Consider the following 18057-nt stretch of genomic DNA (forward strand, 5'->3'; position numbering starts at 1 on the left):
TTTTACACAGCGAAAACACTTAGGGTTAACTTGACGAGCCTAGCATGTGCAGACATGGCCTCGGAACACGGAGACCGAAAGGTCGAGCATGAGTCGTATGGTAGATACGATCAACATGAAGATGTTCACCGATGATGACTAGTCCGTCTCACGTGATGATCGGACACGGCCTAGTTGACTCGGATCATGTGATCACTTAGATGACCAGAGGGATGTCTATCTAAGTGGGAGTTCATAAGATGAACTTAATTATCCTGAACATAGTCAAAAGACCTTTTGCAAATTATGTCGTAAGCTCGCGCTTTAGTTCCACTGTTTAGATATGTTCCTAGAGAAAATATAGTTGAAAGTTGATAGTAGCGATTATGCGATCAGTAGAAAGCTTATGTCCTTAATGCACCGCTCAGTGTGCTGAACCCCAACGTCGTTTGTCGATGTTGCGAACATCGGACATACACGTTTTGATAACTACGTGATAGTTCAATTAAATGGTTTAAGTAGAGGCACCAAAGACGTTTTCGAAACGTCGCGGAACATATGAGATGTTTCGAGGGCTGAAATTGGGATTTCAGGCTCGTGCCCACGTCAAGAGGTATAAGACCTCCGACGATTTTCTTAGCCTGCAAACTAAGGGAGAAAAGCTCAATCGTTGAGCTTGTGCTCAGATTGTCTGAGCACAACAATCACTTGAATCGAGTGGGAGTTGATCCTCCAGATGAGATAGTGATGTTTCCCCAAAGTCATTGCCACCAAGCTGCTAGAGCTTCGTGATTAACTATAACATATCAGGGATAGATATGATGATCCTTGAAATATTCATGATGTTTGACACCGCGAAAGTAGAAATCAAGAAGGAGCATCAATTGTTGATGGTTGGTGAAACCACTAGTTTCAAGAAGGGCAAGGGAACAAAGGGATACTTCATGAAACGGCAATTCAGCTGCTGCTCTAGTGAAGAAACCCAAGGTTGAACCCAAACCCGAGACTAAGTGCTTCTGTAATAAGGGGAACAACCACTGGAGCAGCATTACCCTAGATACTTGGTAGATGAGAAGGCTGGCAAGGTCGATAGAAGTATATTGGATATACATTATGTTAATGTGTACTTTACTAGTACTCCTAGTAGCACCAGGGTATTGGATACCGGTTCGGTTGCTAAGTGTTAGTAACTCGAAATAAAAGCTACGGAATAAACGGAGACTAGCTAAAGGTGAGCTGACGATATATGTTGGAAGTGTTTCCAAGGTTGATATGATCAAGCATCGCACGCTCCCTCTACCACCGAGATTGGTGTTTGCGTTGAGCATAGACATGATTGGATTATGTCTATCGCAATACGGTTATTCATTTAAGGAGAATAATGGTTACTCTATTTTTGAATAATACCTTCAATGGTCTTGCACCTAAAGGAATGGTTTATTGAATCTCGGTCGTAGTGATACACATTTTCATGCCAAAAGATATAAGATAGTAATGATAGTACCACTTACTTGTGGCACTGCCATGTAAGTCATAATGGTATAAAACGCATGAAGAAGCTCCATGTTGATGGATCTTTGGACTCACTCGTTTTTGAAAAGTTTGAGACATGCGAACCATGTCTATTGGTGTATATGCATGAAGAAACTCCATGCAAATGGATCGTTCGGACTCACTTGATTTTGAATCACTTGAGATATGCAAATCATACCACATGGGCAAGATGACTGAAAAGCCTCATTTTCAGTAAGATGGAACAAGATAGCAACTTGTTGGAAGTAACACATTTTGATGTGTGCAGTCGAATGAGTGCTGAGGCATGCAGTGAATATCATTATGTTCTTACTTCACAGATGATTCGAGTAAATGTTGAGTATATTTACTTGATGAAACACAAGTCTGAATTATTGAATGGTTCAAGTAATTTCAGAGTGAAGTAGCAGATCATTGTGACAAGAGGATAAAATGTCTATGATATGATCATAGAGATGAATATCTGAGTTACGAGTTTTGGCACACAATTAAGACATTGTGGAAATTGTTTCGCAATTAATACCGCCTGGAACACCATAATGTGATGGTGTGTCCGAACATCATAGTTGCACCCTATTGGATATGGTGCGTACCATGATGTCTCTTATCGAATTACCACTATCGTTCATGGGTTAGGCATTAGAGACAACCACATTCACTTTAAATAGGGCACCACGTAATTCCGATGAGATGACACCGTATGAATTATGGTTTAGAGAAACCTAAGTTGTCGTTTCTTAAAAGTTTGGGGCTGCGACGCTTATATGAAAAAGTTTCAGGTTGATAAGCTCGAACCCAAAGCGGATAAAATGCATCTTCATAGGAAACCCAAAACAGTTGGGTATACCTCCTAATTCAGATCCGAAAGCAATATGGATTGTTTCTAGAATCGGGTCCTTTCTCGAGGAAAAGTTTCTCTCGAAAGAATTGAGTGGGAGGATGGTGGAGACTTGATGAGGTTATTGAACCGTCTCTTCAACTAGTGTGTGACAGGGCACAGGGAGTTGTTCCTGTGGCACCTACACCAATTGAAGTGGAAGCTTATGATATTGATCATGAAACTTCGGATCAAGTCACTCCCAAACCTCGTAGGATGACAAGGATGCGTACTACTTCAGAGTGGTACGTAATCCTGTCTTGAAGGTCATGTTGCTAGACAACAATGAACCTACGAGCTATGGAGAAGCGATGGTGGGCCCGGATTCCGATAAATGGCTTGAGGCCATAAAATCCGAGAGAGGATCCATGTATGAAAACAAAGTGTAGACTTTGGCAGAACGGCTCGATGGTCGTAAGGCTAATGAGTACAGATGGATTTCAAAAGGAAGACGGACAATGATGGTAAATGTCACCATTAAGAAAGCTCGACTTGTCGTTAAGATGTTTTCCGACAAGTTCAAGGAGTTGACTACGATGAGATTTTCTCACTCGTAGCGATGCTAAGAGTCTGTTGGAATTATATTAGCGATTACTGCATTATTTATGAAATCTTGCAGATAGGATGTCAAAACATTGTTTCCTCGACGATTTTAATGAGGAAAGGTTGTATGTGATACAACCGGAAGGTTTTGTCAATCCCGAAAGATGCTAATAAGTATGCAAAGCTCCAGCAATCCTTCTAAGGACTGGAGTGAGCATCTCGGAGTTGGAATGTATGCTTTGATGATGATCAAAAATTTTGGGTTTGTACAAAGTTTATGAGAAACTTGTATTTCCAAAGAAGTGAGTGGGAGCACTATAGAATTTCTGATGAGTATATGTTGTTGACATATTGTTGATCAGAAATGACGTAGAATTTCTGGAAAGCATATAGGGTTATTTTGAAAGTGTTTTTCAATGGAAAGCCTGGATTAAGCTACTTGAACATTGAGCATCAAGATCTATAAGGATAGATCAAAATGCTTAATAATACTTTCAAATGAGCACATACCTTGACATGATCTTGAAGGTGTTCAAGATGGACCAGTCAAAGAAGGAGTTCTTGCCTGAGTTGTAAGGTACGAAGTTAAGACTTAAAGCTCGACCACGGCAGAATAGAGAGAAAGGACGAAGGTCGTCCCCTATGCTTAAGACGTAGGCTCTTCAGTATGCTATGCTGTGTACCGCACCTGAAGTGTGCCTTGCCATGAGTCAGTCAAGGGGTACAAGAGTGATCCAAGAATGGCTCACAGGACAGCGGTCAAAGTTATCCTTAGTAACTAGTGGACTAAGGAATTTTCTCGATTATGGAGGTGGTAAAAGAGTTCGTCGTAAAGGTTACGACGATGCAAGCTTGACACCTATCCGGATAGCTCTGAGTAGAGAGACCGGATACATATAATGGAGCAATAATTTAGAATAGCTCCAAGTAGAACAGTTGTTTGGAATAGCTCCAAATAGAGCGTGGTAGCTGCATCTAGGAGATGACATAGAGATTTGTAAAGCACACACGGATCTGAAAGGTTCAGACCCGTTGACTAAAACCTCTCTCACAAGCAACATGATCAAACATAAAACTCATTGAGTGTTAATCACATAGTGATGTGAACTAGACTACTGACTCTAGTAAACTCTTGGGTATTAGTCACATGGCGATGTGACCTGTGAGTGTTAATCACATGGCGATGTGAACTAGATTATTGACTCTAGTGCAAGTGGGAGACTGTTGGAAATATGCCCTAGAGGCAATAATAAAAGTATTATTATTATATTTCCTTGTTCATGATAATTGTCTTTTATTCATGCTATAACTGTATTATCCGGAAATCGTAATACACGTGTGAATACATAGACCACAATATGTCCCTAGTGAGCCTCTAGTTGACTAGCTCGTTGTGATCAACAGATAGTCATGGTTTCCTGGCTATGGACATTGGATGTCGTTGATAACGGGATCACATCATTAGGAGAATGATGTGATGGACAAGACCCAATCCTAAGACTAGCACAAAAGATCGTGTAGTTCATTTGCTAGAGCTTTGCCAATGTCAAGTATCTCTTCCTTCGACCATGAGAGCGTGTAACTCCTGGATACCGTAGGAGTGCTTTGGGTGTATCAAACGTCACAACGTAACTGGGTGACTATAAAGGTGCACTACAGGTATCTCCGAAAGTATCTATTGTTTTATGCGGATCGAGACTGGGATTTGTCACTCCGTGTAAACGGAGAGGTATCTCTGGGCCCACTCGGTAGGACATCATCATATGCGCAATGTGACCAAGGAGTTGATCACGGGATGATGTGTTACGGAACGAGTAAAGTGACTTGCCGGTAACGAGATTGAACAAGGTATTGGATACCGACGATCGAATCTCGGGCAAGTAACATACCGATAGACAAAGGGAATTGAATACGGGATTGATTAAGTCCTTGACATCGTGGTTCATCCGATGAGATCATCGTGGAACATGTGGGAGCCATCATGGGTATCCAGATCCCGCTGTTGGTTATTGACCGGAGAACGTCTCGGTCATGTCTACATGTCTCCCGAACCCGTAGGGTCTACACACTTAAGGTTCGATGACGCTAGGGTTATAAAGGAAGTTTGTATGTGGTTACCGAATGTTGTTCGGAGTCCCGGATGAGATCCCGGACGTCACGAGGAGTTCCGGAATGGTCCGGAGGTAAAGATTTATATATGGGAAGTCCTATTTTGGCCACCGGAAAATGTTCGGGATTTTTCGGTATTGTACCGGGAAGGTTCTAGAAGGTTCCGGAGTGGGGCCCACCTGCATGGGGGGACCCACATGGACGTGGGTAGTGGGGGCAAGGCCCCACACCCCTGGTCAAGGCGCACCAAGATCCCCCCTTAGAAGGAATAAGATCATATCCCGAAGGGATAAGATCAAGATCCCTAAAAAGGGGGGATAACAATCGGTGGGGAAGGAAATAATGAGATTTCTTTCCTCCCACCTTGGCCAACGCCCCAATGGACTTGGAGGGCAAGAAACCAGCCCCTCCACCCCTATATATAGTGGGGAGGCGCATGGGAGCTATACACGAAGTTCTGGCACAGCCCTACCTCTCTCCCTACTCCTCCTCTCCCATGGTGCTTGGCGAAGCCCTGCTGGATTGCCACGCTCCTCCACCACCACCACGCCGTTGTGCTGCTGTTGGATGGAGTCTTCCTCAACCTCTCCCTCTCTCCTTGCTGGATCAAGGCGTGGGAGACGTCACCGGGCTGTACGTGTGTTGAACGCGGAGGTGCCGTCCGTTCGGCACTAGGATCATCGGTGATTTGAATCACGACGAGTACGACTCCATCAACCCCGTTCACTTGAACGCTTCCGCTTAGCGATCTACAAGGGTATGTAGATGCACTCTCTTTCTACTCGTTGCTGGTCTCTCCATAGATAGATCTTGGTGACACGTAGGAAAATTTTGAATTTCTGCTACGTTCCCCAACACTATTTGCCCAGTGCACTCCATGTGTTGTAGAGTTGCCTATGCTCTCTGCAGACTAGTCATGTCACCAGTGTCTACTAATACTCTGTAAAGCTTCTCAGTCATTCCTTCTGTAATGTAGCGCAAACAGTGACTGCTTCTTTCTGCAAAGTGGAACGACCAACTGGACCCAGTAATGCAGAAGTTTGCCTTGGACACATTGGCTCCTTTTGTGCAGTTCAACTAAAATCAAAGTCGGAATAAAAGCGAGCTTTAATTTTGATATCCCTGTAAGCAACAATAGGTATAAGGGAAACAATTACTGAGAAATAACGGTTCACGTCTTGTACTCCCAGAAGAAAAGCACCTACTGATCTACCTTATCTTAATGGGAAACAAAGTAGGAGAGTAGCAATTCTCCATTAGTGTGATTCATTCATATTGACTGAGACATTATCTTAACAATGCCTTGTTTCAACATGTATAAAGAACGACAAGCAGAAAAGTACCATTCCTTAAACAATGCGACTGATTCATTTTAACTGAGACATTATCTTAACAATACCTTGGTTAAACATGTAGAAAGAACTACAAAGCAGGAAAGTACCATTCCTAAAACAATGCGACTGATTTGTTTTAACAGAGGCAAAAAAGGAATCAATTATTGGCCAATAAAGGAGGATGAAACATGCGGCCACAAAAATGGTAATCCCGCCAATCCCTAACAAGTGTTGCAGTTTTGAACTAAGATTCAGTAGTTAATTAATTCTGAGAGTGGCATTGCTTAATTTTACCAGCGGCATTAGATTAACAAAAAGCATAAACAGTTCCAGGGGAGAGTGGCCGCAACAACAACATGTGATTCCATCTACTTATAAGGGGGTGATGCAGAGTTTTGTTGTAACAAAGAAACAAGCATCATGTCTGGGTTGGAACAATTTTTGCTCACTTAATGGTAAAAGACAACAGTTCAATAGCATCAATTCAACATTTATCTAAAACAGTACCAATACAAGTAGCACAACATCTCAAAGCACACTGCAGCATCATGTGGATGAAAGTCGGTACTGACCTTTCTTGACCAAGATTTGAACCAGCTCACGAGGAAGACTGGAAACATATCCCAACACATATATGAAAATACGATCTCCTTTTGTGTAGTTTCACCAAAATTAAGCAAAGTCGCCGGTGTGACATTCAAGTTGAACTGCACAAAACATTCTTAAAACAAAAGTGTTTCGCGTAGCGAAGCAAAATGTCTCAATAACAACAAGTTGAATAGATATCCCTGTTTTAACAGAGGCAGAAAAGGAATCAATTGGCTAATAAAGGAGGATGAAACATGCGGCCACAAAAATGGTAATCCCGCCAATCCCTAACAAGTGTTGCAGTTTTGAAATAAGATTCAGTAGTTAATTCTGAGAGTGGCATTGCTTAATTTTACCAACGAAATTAGATAAACGAAAAGCATAAACAGTTCCAGAGGAGAGTAGGAGCAACAACAATTTGTGATTCCATCTACTTATAAAGGGGGTGATGCAGAGTTTGTTGTAACAAAGCAACAAACATCATGTCTGGGTTGGTCCCATTTTTGTTCACTACTTAATGGGAAAAGACAGCAATACAATAGCTTCAATTCAACACTTATTTAAAACAGTACCAATACAAGTAGCACAATATATCAAAGCACACTGCACAATCATGTGGATGAAGGCCTGTACTGACCTTTCATGAGATGACCAAGATAAAATACGAATCTACCAACACGAATAGGAAATCCAATCTCGTTTTGTGCAGTTGCACTGAAATCAAGCAAAGTTGCCGGTGTGACATTTAAGTTCGCTATAGCAACTAGTTGAACAGATATCCCTATTTTAACAGAGGCAAAAAAGGAAACAATTACTGGCCAATAAAGGAGGATGAAACATGCGGCCACAAAAATGGTAATTCCTCCAATCCCTAACAAGTGTTGCAGTTTTGAACTAAGATTTAGTAGTTAATTCTGCGAGTGGCATTTCTTAATTTTACCAGCAGCATTAGATTAACAAAAAGCATAAACAGTTCAAGGGGAGAGTGGGCGCAAGAACACCATGTGCTTCCATCTACTTATAAAGGGGGTGATGCAGAGTTTTGTGTAAGAAAGCAACAAGCATCATGTCTGGGTTGGAACAATTTTTGCTCACATAATGGTAAAAGACAGCAGTTCAATAGCTTCAATTCAACATTTATCCAAAATAGTACCAAAACAAGTAGCACAACATTTCAAAGCACACTGCACCATCATGTGGATGAGACCAAAATAGTTGTATGGGACATGGGACATGCCAGCACCATGTGCGTTCACACGTATAAATGGGTGATGCAGAATATGTAGCCAAGCAACATATCTGCGTTGGTCCCATATTTGTTCTCTTTGAACCTTTTTCCTATGTGAGGGCAGCAAATCTAGTCCTGCATAAACTACCCGACCCCCCAGTTTCGGGTTACCCCCCTTTTCCCTTTTCGACCAACAAAGTGGCTTGATAGCCAGTCTATACTACTTTCCCTCCCTCTTTTCCTCATTGAACCACGTCCTAGATTCATGCTCCACCCCACCGCACCCTTCTTTCCTATTTGAACGAAGACCTAGATTCGACTATAGAATCGAAAAAGATCCGCATGCAGCTAGAGCAATGACGAATTCAAAGAAACTTATACCTTAGGGTCATATGGATGTGGCAAGGCGTGCGGAGGGAGGCCGGATCTGCCCACACTATGTACGACAGCAAGGAAGAAGGGGTCGGTGGACCTCCCACACAGGCGCTAGGTGAAAGAGAACATCGCAGCCGGCAATGGATCGCCTCCCACTACTGGAATCTGACACTTTGCCATCTGCCATGGAAGATGGCAAAGGCATGGTCGGCGGATGGCAAAGGCTTTGCCATCTACCAGCAGATGGCAAAAAAATTGTCTGAAACCCTGCCGGCAAATGCTTCTTTGCCGTCTGCTGGCTGATGGCAAAGAGCCTGTGCCTTTGCCATCAGCTGGCAGATGGCAAAGCCTCTTAACAGGGTTAGCCCCGTTAGCCTTCTAACGGCATACTTTGCCGTCTGCTAGCAGATGGCAAAGGCTTCAGGCTCTTTGCCGTCTGCCAGCAGATGGCAAAGGCTGCATGCTTTGCCGTCTGCCAGCAGATGGCAAAGAGCTTTGCCATCTGCTGACAGATGGCAAAGGGCCCAAATAGGCCAACCCAAATTTTACATGTAGATGACACATGGCCTCTTTGCCATCTGCCAGCTGATGGCAAAGCTCTTTGCCATCTGCCAGCAGATGGCAAAGTGCCTATATTGCCCCATTTAATTTTGTTTTTTCTTATATCAATTCATTTTCACAGAAAATCAAACACAAATATATTTATGTGACCAATATAGCATATTCAACACATATTACCAATAGTCATGAACACATATATATCGAACACATATCCAACACATGTTACCATTAGTAGCAAGTTTCATCCATACATATACATAGTTTCATCAATATTACACAGTTTCATCATAGGTAGCAAGTTTCACAAAGTCAAAACAAAAGCTAAAGACAAGCACTCCATCAACCCAAGCTTCCGTGATCTGAAGCAAATCTACAAAATGGGAAAAAAGAAAGTTAGAAGAAGAAGACTAGAAGAAGAAGATTATTATGATGCAACTAAAATGTGAAGATTATTATGATGCAACTTATATCTGTAAAATAGGACTTGTGATATGTATTGAAACAATGCAAATGCTTACTATCACCGGAGCAACATACGCACATTCCTACTGAAAGTAAATTCCATATAGTATGAACTACAACGTGCATGGTTGCATACCCGGTTTGACAAAAGCTCCTTGATTGAGAAGCACATATCCACTGCCTCTCTGTTAGTAGAGAACCATTTTAGTTTTATGGAGGTAAAACCAAAAACAACATATAGGCATCTTTGTATATGATTGAACTCTTAACACACATTTCTACATGTTGTAATTAGAAGAAGAAAAATACAGTGGTAAGTCATGTCAGGTAGTAAAATTGTAGACCCTCCCGTTTAGTACGAGTTCTTTTACCATTTTGAGAGAGAGAGAGAGAGAGTACCTCAGAAATCGCAGAACAGCACGCAACATGGTGTGCATCGGCCGACGTTTGCGACATGGCAAATAGCAACAACAATCATATTAAAACTTTGAAAGCCATGACTTATAATTTTGAAAACTAATTCAGGGTTTCTTTTCGTAGTGAAAATTCTACTACTATGCAATGTGTAGAATTTAGTATGTTGCTAAAGTGTTAGTTGTGACCATCTCATCCTTCTTTATTAATCCACGTAGAAGGATGACTTTTGATACATACAACATCGGTATCGATGTGGTCAGAGTAACTTAATATAGCTATGTTCAAACCAAAATAGCATGTCAGACATGAAATGTTCCGTTGCCCCTACATTCTCGCCGATAATTAATTGTGCTTTAACAAATAAAAAGGGGAATAATATAAAGAATTATTATGTTTGAAAGAGCAGGTGAGAAAGATACACAGCCTTAGCGATTTTTGCTCTTCTCCATTTGGATGTTTTCTTGTAAACCATTGTGCCACCTTGGAGCCCTTCACTCCTAACGTCTGGCTATATGTTCAGGAAAAAAACAAATATATAGCAAACATAAATATTGGAAATTATAGCCTATATAAAAAAAGCATAAATTAGTTGTTAGCCTAGAATGAAGAACAGATGGAAACCTTAAAGCTAGCTACATCAAGTACTTAATAATAAACAAACAGACTGAACTGATCTACTCGGACGAATGGCGGAGAGAAGTAAGCAGCTTGCCTAAACAATCAAACCTCTGCAATGGCAATGTGTAGAATTTAGTATGTTGCTAAAGTGTTAGTTGTGACCATCTCATCCTTCTTTATTAATCCACGTAGAAGGATGACTTTTGATACATACAACATCGGTATCGATGTGGTCAGAGTAACTTACTTAATATAGCTATGTTCAAACCAAAATAGCATGTCAGACATGAAATGTTCCGTTGCCCCTACATTCTCGCCGATAATTAATTGTGCTTTAACAAATAAAAAGGGGAATAATATAAAGAATTATTATGTTTGAAAGAGCAGGTGAGAAAGATACACAGCCTTAGCGATTTTTGCTCTTCTCCATTTGGATGTTTTCTTGTAAACCATTGTGCCACCTTGGAGCCCTTCACTCCTAACGTCTGGCTATATGTTCAGGAAAAAACAAATATATAGCAAACATAAATATTGGAAATTATAGCCTATATAAAAAAAGCATAAATTAGTTGTTAGCCTAGAATGAAGAACAGATGGAAACCTTAAAGCTAGCTACATCAAGTACTTAATAATAAACAAACAGACTGAACTGATCTACTCGGACGAATGGCGGAGAGAAGTAAGCAGCTTGCCTAAACAATCAAACCTCTGCAATGGCAATGTGTAGAATTTAGTATGTTGCTAAAGTGTTAGTTGTGACCATCTCATCCTTCTTTATTAATCCACGTAGAAGGATGACTTTTGATACATACAACATCGGTATCGATGTGGTCAGAGTAACTTACTTAATATAGCTATGTTCAAACCAAAATAGCATGTCAGACATGAAATGTTCCGTTGCCCCTACATTCTCGCCGATAATTAATTGTGCTTTAACAAATAAAAAGGGGAATAATATAAAGAATTATTATGTTTGAAAGAGCAGGTGAGAAAGATACACAGCCTTAGCGATTTTTGCTCTTCTCCATTTGGATGTTTTCTTGTAAACCATTGTGCCACCTTGGAGCCCTTCACTCCTAACGTCTGGCTATATGTTCAGGAAAAAAACAAATATATAGCAAACATAAATATTGGAAATTATAGCCTATATAAAAAAAGCATAAATTAGTTGTTAGCCTAGAATGAAGAACAGATGGAAACCTTAAAGCTAGCTACATCAAGTACTTAATAATAAACAAACAGACTGAACTGATCTACTCGGACGAATGGCGGAGAGAAGTAAGCAGCTTGCCTAAACAATCAAACCTCTGCAATGGTTATTCGTGGAACTATGGAATTGTATTCCTTTGTTGTTTACTAATTGGATTTCTTATTGCCTAAAGAAGTTTGATTGTTTTTGTTTACTTAGCTTTTCAATCTATAGCACAGCTATATATGCTTTTCACAATTCACAAATGTTGGCACGGTTCGTTGTAACACACAAAGGAAGAAAAGCCTGATCAAGGCATATATGTACTAACTGGCAAGATGCCCGTGCTACGCTACGGAGTGAGTCACAAAAGATCGGGTGGACAATGTTTAATCAATAAGTGGAGCCTACTGAACAATAAAAGATGCACCAAGATATCAATCAAAGTGATGCCATATTGTTGCTAAGTAGTTATCGAGCAAAATCAAACATATGGTTTCCGGCCGATGAACCCTGTCATCCAAGCCAAATATTTCCTTCTCAATTTTCACCTTGCAGAAGACTTGTTGTTCTCCCTACCTAGCTTTCTCATTGCTCTCGACACAGAACATGTGGAAGATGAAAAATACGTCCACACACATTTGGCAATTGCAACGACGCCAACCAGCTTTTATTCAAGACATGCTTCTGTAGTATATTTAGACAAAGGAAAAAACAATAGACATCACTTGCATACATTTTGTATGGGGCAATGAAACAAAATGCTAGTAAAAGATGCTCCTGAATCATATGTATATAGAAGGGGTGAGTGCGCATATACGTACGTACAAAACTATTAGTACTGGATTAATTGTAACTTTCTTACATATGGATGTAGCTTGAAAGATTGGATGTGGAGCTACCAAGCAAAGAAAGGCGTTGATGACAAACGGACTTGCTGTAGGCAGCCTCCGATTTTTTTTTCAATCATAGAGAGTAATAAAGACAGCTACTAAAAACAATTCAAACACACGTATGAATATTTTTACAAAAATAGTAAACGTGAATGCTAAAGCAAGTGTCTAAGTTGTCTTTCTGAAAGTCCTCTCCACTGGGAGCAGACATGCTTCTCCACATATGCACAATCTGAAGTCAATACAAGAATTGGACATAGAGAAACATAACATATAACTAACGCAGAAGTAACACTTTTCTCATAAAGGAAGGAATGCAGAATTAACAAAACAAACGCTGCAACCACAACATTTTTCAGTGACAATTTACTCGCTGCATCTATCAAGGATGAAAATGATACAATAGGCATATGGTACAACTACAGTCCGGTACACGGTAAATGCTAATTATTTTCTCTCTAGGGCATAAGCCAACAATAATGAACGACAATAGTGCTGCTGTACTTGGGTGCTCGCGATAAAATTACATCTATTGGCAGCAAGGACACAAATAAATAGAACTTGCCGGAGTGCATTACTTGTATTAGGAATTTAAACAGAGATCATCCACCTAAATACTGAAAGTAAAGTGGCAGCTCTGAACTATTGGAAATGCTAGTTTACAGAATTTTGAAGCTCACCTTGCAGATAAAAAGAATAATCTGACGATATAATTACTCATGCATGAGCTTTTACATGGTCAAGCATGTCAAGCATACAAGCTTTCTCTAAAGGTATTTACAGATTTGTACTTCGGTTATCCGGAACTTTAATTATGTGCATGAAACTTATCTCCGTGCAACAGTGAGCTGCTCGTATGTGTTGGAGCACAGAACAACAACAACCAACAATTATAGAAGAGAACCTAATGATCTATTTACTATTGTGATCCAAATTCTGAGCATAGGCAAGAAAAAATATAGAAGTATAAGCAGAGATCCATGCTGTTGTTCGACATATAGCTATAGATGAGTATCCGCTCATCGCATTCACTGAAGTAAGCAAGGAGGTGGATAACATTGTCGTGCCAGAGCCTAGCCATCACCTCCATTTCTCTTGCGAAATCACTATTGCATTTCCTGTCAGCAGACTGCCTAAGCCTCGTCAACCTTCGTTCTCCCTGTCTCCCATCAGCTAATTGGCCCTAGTGATTACAAGTTATTAAGCTACTGTATTGATTAGTCTATATCTCTAAAAAGAGCTAATTAAACTATTGCAGACCCGAAGTTGATCAAATAAGCAATATTGGCAGCACTGACATTGGGCACGGTGCGCCAATAGAGGCCAGTGCAGCTCCACGTCCTTGGCAACGACAGCCTGGACATCCCGCTGGGTGGCCGGGAGCGCAGGCCAGGACGACGCGGCCATCTTTCTTGGTGGGATAATTTGGGATATCACTGAGGAAGAAACCTATTAGATTTAAGAAAAAAGTGTATATGGCCCCATAAGTATTACATTTTGGCCACATAGCCCCCTGAGGCCCTGACCTCTAAAACTGGGATCTTAATCCCCTCTACTTTCTAAAACCAGACAAGTCAACCCCGATGCTCTGGTAGGTGGTTTTGCTCACGTGGTGGTGAGGTGAGATGGTAAAGCACCAATATGATAGCCATTCCGTCGAACACTTTAGGTGCCCCCATTAGCATGCTCCCAGCATACATGTCGACTGCATCTGCTCCAAGAAATGCCACAGGATGAACCTGGTGAGAACCGACGCACGACTAGACTACAACCCATACACATGCCTCCACAAAGCCTACCTCAATGGAAGCCACTGGAGGACACAAGGAGCCGACCGGCAGCACGCGTTCGAAACCGACGGCACGAGCATCTAGCTCACTTTCAACCCACTGTCGCATGAGATCATCTACCACTCCAGCCTCCAGGGATTTTGGCTCTCGTGAGTAGGGCCAGTCAAGAAATTTCGGGGGCCCAGGGATTTCGGCTCTCGTGAGCAGGGCCAGTCAAGAAATTTTTCACAGGTTGTTTTTAACAGTAACTAAAGCTAGTTATTCAGAATTACAAGCAGTTGCATCTATTCTAAAAAAGTGTCAATAGCTCATTTCTATGACTCCATCAAGTCATTAGCAGATGGATACATTCTAGATGACATCTTGGTAAATTAAGAGTAGTCTTGTTAGTTACTGGAGCAAGGCATGGAATTAGCACACAAACATATGATAGAAGAAACTAAGAACGCTGCTGATTGAATTAAAAAAATGCAAAGGAGGGCACGGAACCAGGCACCTGAATCACGTAGATGGCTAGAAAAGAAAATTAGAAATTGCAAGATTTTGTTGCTGCTTACAGTTCACGGACAAAAATCTGGGTTCCTCTTTTCTAACTCCGATCAACACGAGCAATCAGAGTGCCTGACACAGCGATGTAGGAGGATGACCTTCACGCAAGACCTTGCCTTCACGAACAAATGAACAATTAGAAAAGCCTGTAAAAGGAGAGACGGGATTTGCAAACTGCATTATGTTCTGGGGACCTTGCCTTCACGAGCAATCAGAGTACTAAGTGGGCGACTACTGCATTATGTTCTGGGGACCGTCCTTCCTCCACACAGCATCCGCCAGCAGCCTCATGGACGACTACATCTGTCCTATCTGCTGCACACTACAGTCGATTCATCCGCCATGGGAGGGCTCCTTCGCCTAGCACCGTGTGCCGGCCCGCCTGCGCGTCGGGGAATCGTCGGATCCGCCCGGATCCAGGCGCAACGAGGGTCACCGGAGGAGCAGCGAGGCGAGCTCGGGACGGGCCTCCATGGCGGCCTCCTGGCCTCCTGGCGGCGGGGTACGTCTGCAGGGGAGAGAGATAGGTGAGGGAGTAGGGGAGGAGAGGAGAGAGGGCGGTGGCGTAGGGGCTCACCATAGCTTGGGGTGGCTGGCGGCGACCGGCGGGGAGGCGCAACTGGTCGGTCTCCTCCCTCGCGGTGGGGCGAGAATGGACCGGCGGGATGGCCTATCCTCCGGCCATGTAGGGGAAACCGACGGCGGCGGCGACCGGTGAGGGCGGCGGCAGCGACCGGTGAGGGCGGCGGCGGCGATCGGTGAGGATGGCGGGGAACCCTATCCAGCACACACGGGAGTGGGCTGAGACTATTCGGGGTGGCTGGGTTTTTTTAGGGAGGCTGGGGGTTTTCTTTTCTTTAATTTTTCACTCTTTGCTTTTTTTAGCAAGGAGGAAGATAGTCCCATCTCTTTGCCATCTGCCAGCAGATGGCAAAGAATCTTTGCTGTCTGCTGGCAGATGGCAAAGAGGTGGGGCTGGTATGCCGTTACACTCTTGACGGCCACAGGATTTGCCAACCTCTTTGCCATTTGCTGGCAGATGGCAAAGATTATTTGCCATCCACTAGCAGATGGCAAAGAATTGGCTGATGGCAACCATGTTCTTTGCCATCTGTTTTTTATAAGCAGATGGCAAAGACGTTCTTTGCCATCAGCTGGCAGATGGCAAAAAGCTGGCTGATGGCAAATTCCCTGTTTCCAGTAGTGTCTCTCACCGAAGGCGATAGAGTGAACGATGCACCTCTTTCCCTTCACGGTGTGACGGGATCCGAATGCCTCCTTCACCAGCTGTGAGGGGGGAGAGAGAGACAAGAGGCCAACAGAGTCTTGTTTAGATCTGGTGAAGAGGGTGAGAGACTGTGAATATAGCAAACCCTAGCAAAGGAACGCTGAGCCTCCAGCGTGTATAATATATGTGTAGTGCGGCGAGAGTGTGGAGAGTGCAAACCCTAGCGAACAAGCGCTGAGGCTCTAGTTTATATATATATATATATATATATATATATATATATATATATATATATATATATATATATATATATATATATATATATATATATAGATAGACACACACACACACTATAGTACGGACTAAGCTCCAGTGCCTGAACTGCACCTGCTTTTGGCTGTATGACAGGTGGGCCAGCCACATTTTGGGCCCATCTTTCATAAACCCAAAGGCAGGTGCACTAAGTCAATGAAGCTGCATCCATATAGTACTCGTGTATACGACTAATATATATAGTGGAGTGGTTTTCTTATTCTCTCCATAACAATCATTTTAAATTGTGTAAGTATGAAATGAAACTCTTTATTTAACATACCAGTGAAGAAAACTACTACTCCCTCTGTTCCTAAATATTTGTCTTTCTAGAGATTTCAACAAATGACTTCATACGGAGCAAAATGAGTGAATCCACACTGTAAAATATGTCTATATACATTCGTATGTGGTAGTCCATTTCAAACCTCCTGAAAGACAAATATTTAGGAACGGGGGGAGTACTTTCGATGAACTAACGATCCACGCGTCCTGGTCGCACTTCCTGTCCTTCAAGTGCGGTACACTACCCTCCCTTAAGCGAACAACCACACATGTGCCAAATTATCGGAAACGTGTGAGAGTGTGTACAAATAAAGAATTTTAATTTCAATTATCGGAAAGGTCTGAGAGCATGTACAGTTTGCCCTCTCTAATAATTATGGTTTGTTGTGTTTGTCCTAAACTTGGTCAAACTTTACCAAGTTTGACTTCAGTCAAATCTAACATGCGGAGCAAATAAAAATGGAGGGCTACTACGTCCATCCGGGTTTTTAGTCCACACCATTTTTTAATCAAAGTTAATAGCTGGACAAATAAAATTACAGGGGAGCTGGAGACAAAGTTGCGAGAAGGCTTAGAAATCAATACAAAACTTATGCTCTTAGTACCAACGTTGATCCTTCTTCGAGGAAATATTTGGTTCATAGCCAATTGTGTGATAAAATTGCACCAACGTGAAAGACGGTTGCGTCTCCAATGCAACCAAGGTGAACTGATGAAGGATATCATCTTTGTGGGTAACAAGCAAAGAGCCCTGATGGAAGATAGCTTGTTTTTCATTGAAAATCGATCAGCTTCACCAGCCGACGCAACCATGAGGAGCAACCATGAGCATCGATAGGTCATCGTGGTGACGCATCATCCATTTGGCATCAAGTTTGGATGAGGCACCTATGAAGTTTGACAAATCCTTACTGTGGTCTGTTTCTTCTCAGTAATCAAGCTCGAGGAAGGAAGAACCACACGGCAGAGGACAGTGAGGTGGAACAACAATGACCATCCAATTTTGTGCAGTTCCACTAAAATTGAGGAAGACATGCCTAGGTATGGAGATACGCATCGCTGTTTCCAAAAATATAAAAAAGGGATATAGTGTTGTTACTTTGTTTTACAAGATTAACAACGACATCTCAATTGTCAATAAGAATTAATGAAAAGTACACCAACAAACAGAAGCATCATGATTATCT

General features: G+C 42.0%; 1 long non-coding RNA gene across 4 annotated transcripts; it reads right to left on the bottom strand.

The window, feature by feature from the left end:
* Window positions 1–9377: 9377 nt before the first annotated feature.
* On the bottom strand, window positions 9378–15874 carry LOC123071243 (uncharacterized). 4 transcript variants are annotated; one of them, XR_006434198.1, is made up of 6 exons: window positions 15623–15874; window positions 15240–15553; window positions 11623–15156; window positions 9989–11113; window positions 9726–9774; window positions 9378–9497 (listed from the first exon to the last, which is right to left on the bottom strand). It is a non-coding gene; the product is annotated as an uncharacterized lncRNA (long non-coding RNA). The 4 variants fall into 4 exon arrangements; XR_006434197.1 differs by lacking the exon at window positions 9726–9774 and having other exon boundaries at window positions 9403–9497; XR_006434200.1 differs by lacking the exon at window positions 9378–9497 and having other exon boundaries at window positions 9506–11109; window positions 11623–11711; window positions 15054–15156.
* Window positions 15875–18057: the final 2183 nt, after the last annotated feature.

Source organism: Triticum aestivum, chromosome 3B (genome assembly GCF_018294505.1).
Source record: "Triticum aestivum cultivar Chinese Spring chromosome 3B, IWGSC CS RefSeq v2.1, whole genome shotgun sequence".
Lineage (NCBI taxonomy): Eukaryota > Viridiplantae > Streptophyta > Magnoliopsida > Poales > Poaceae > Triticum > Triticum aestivum.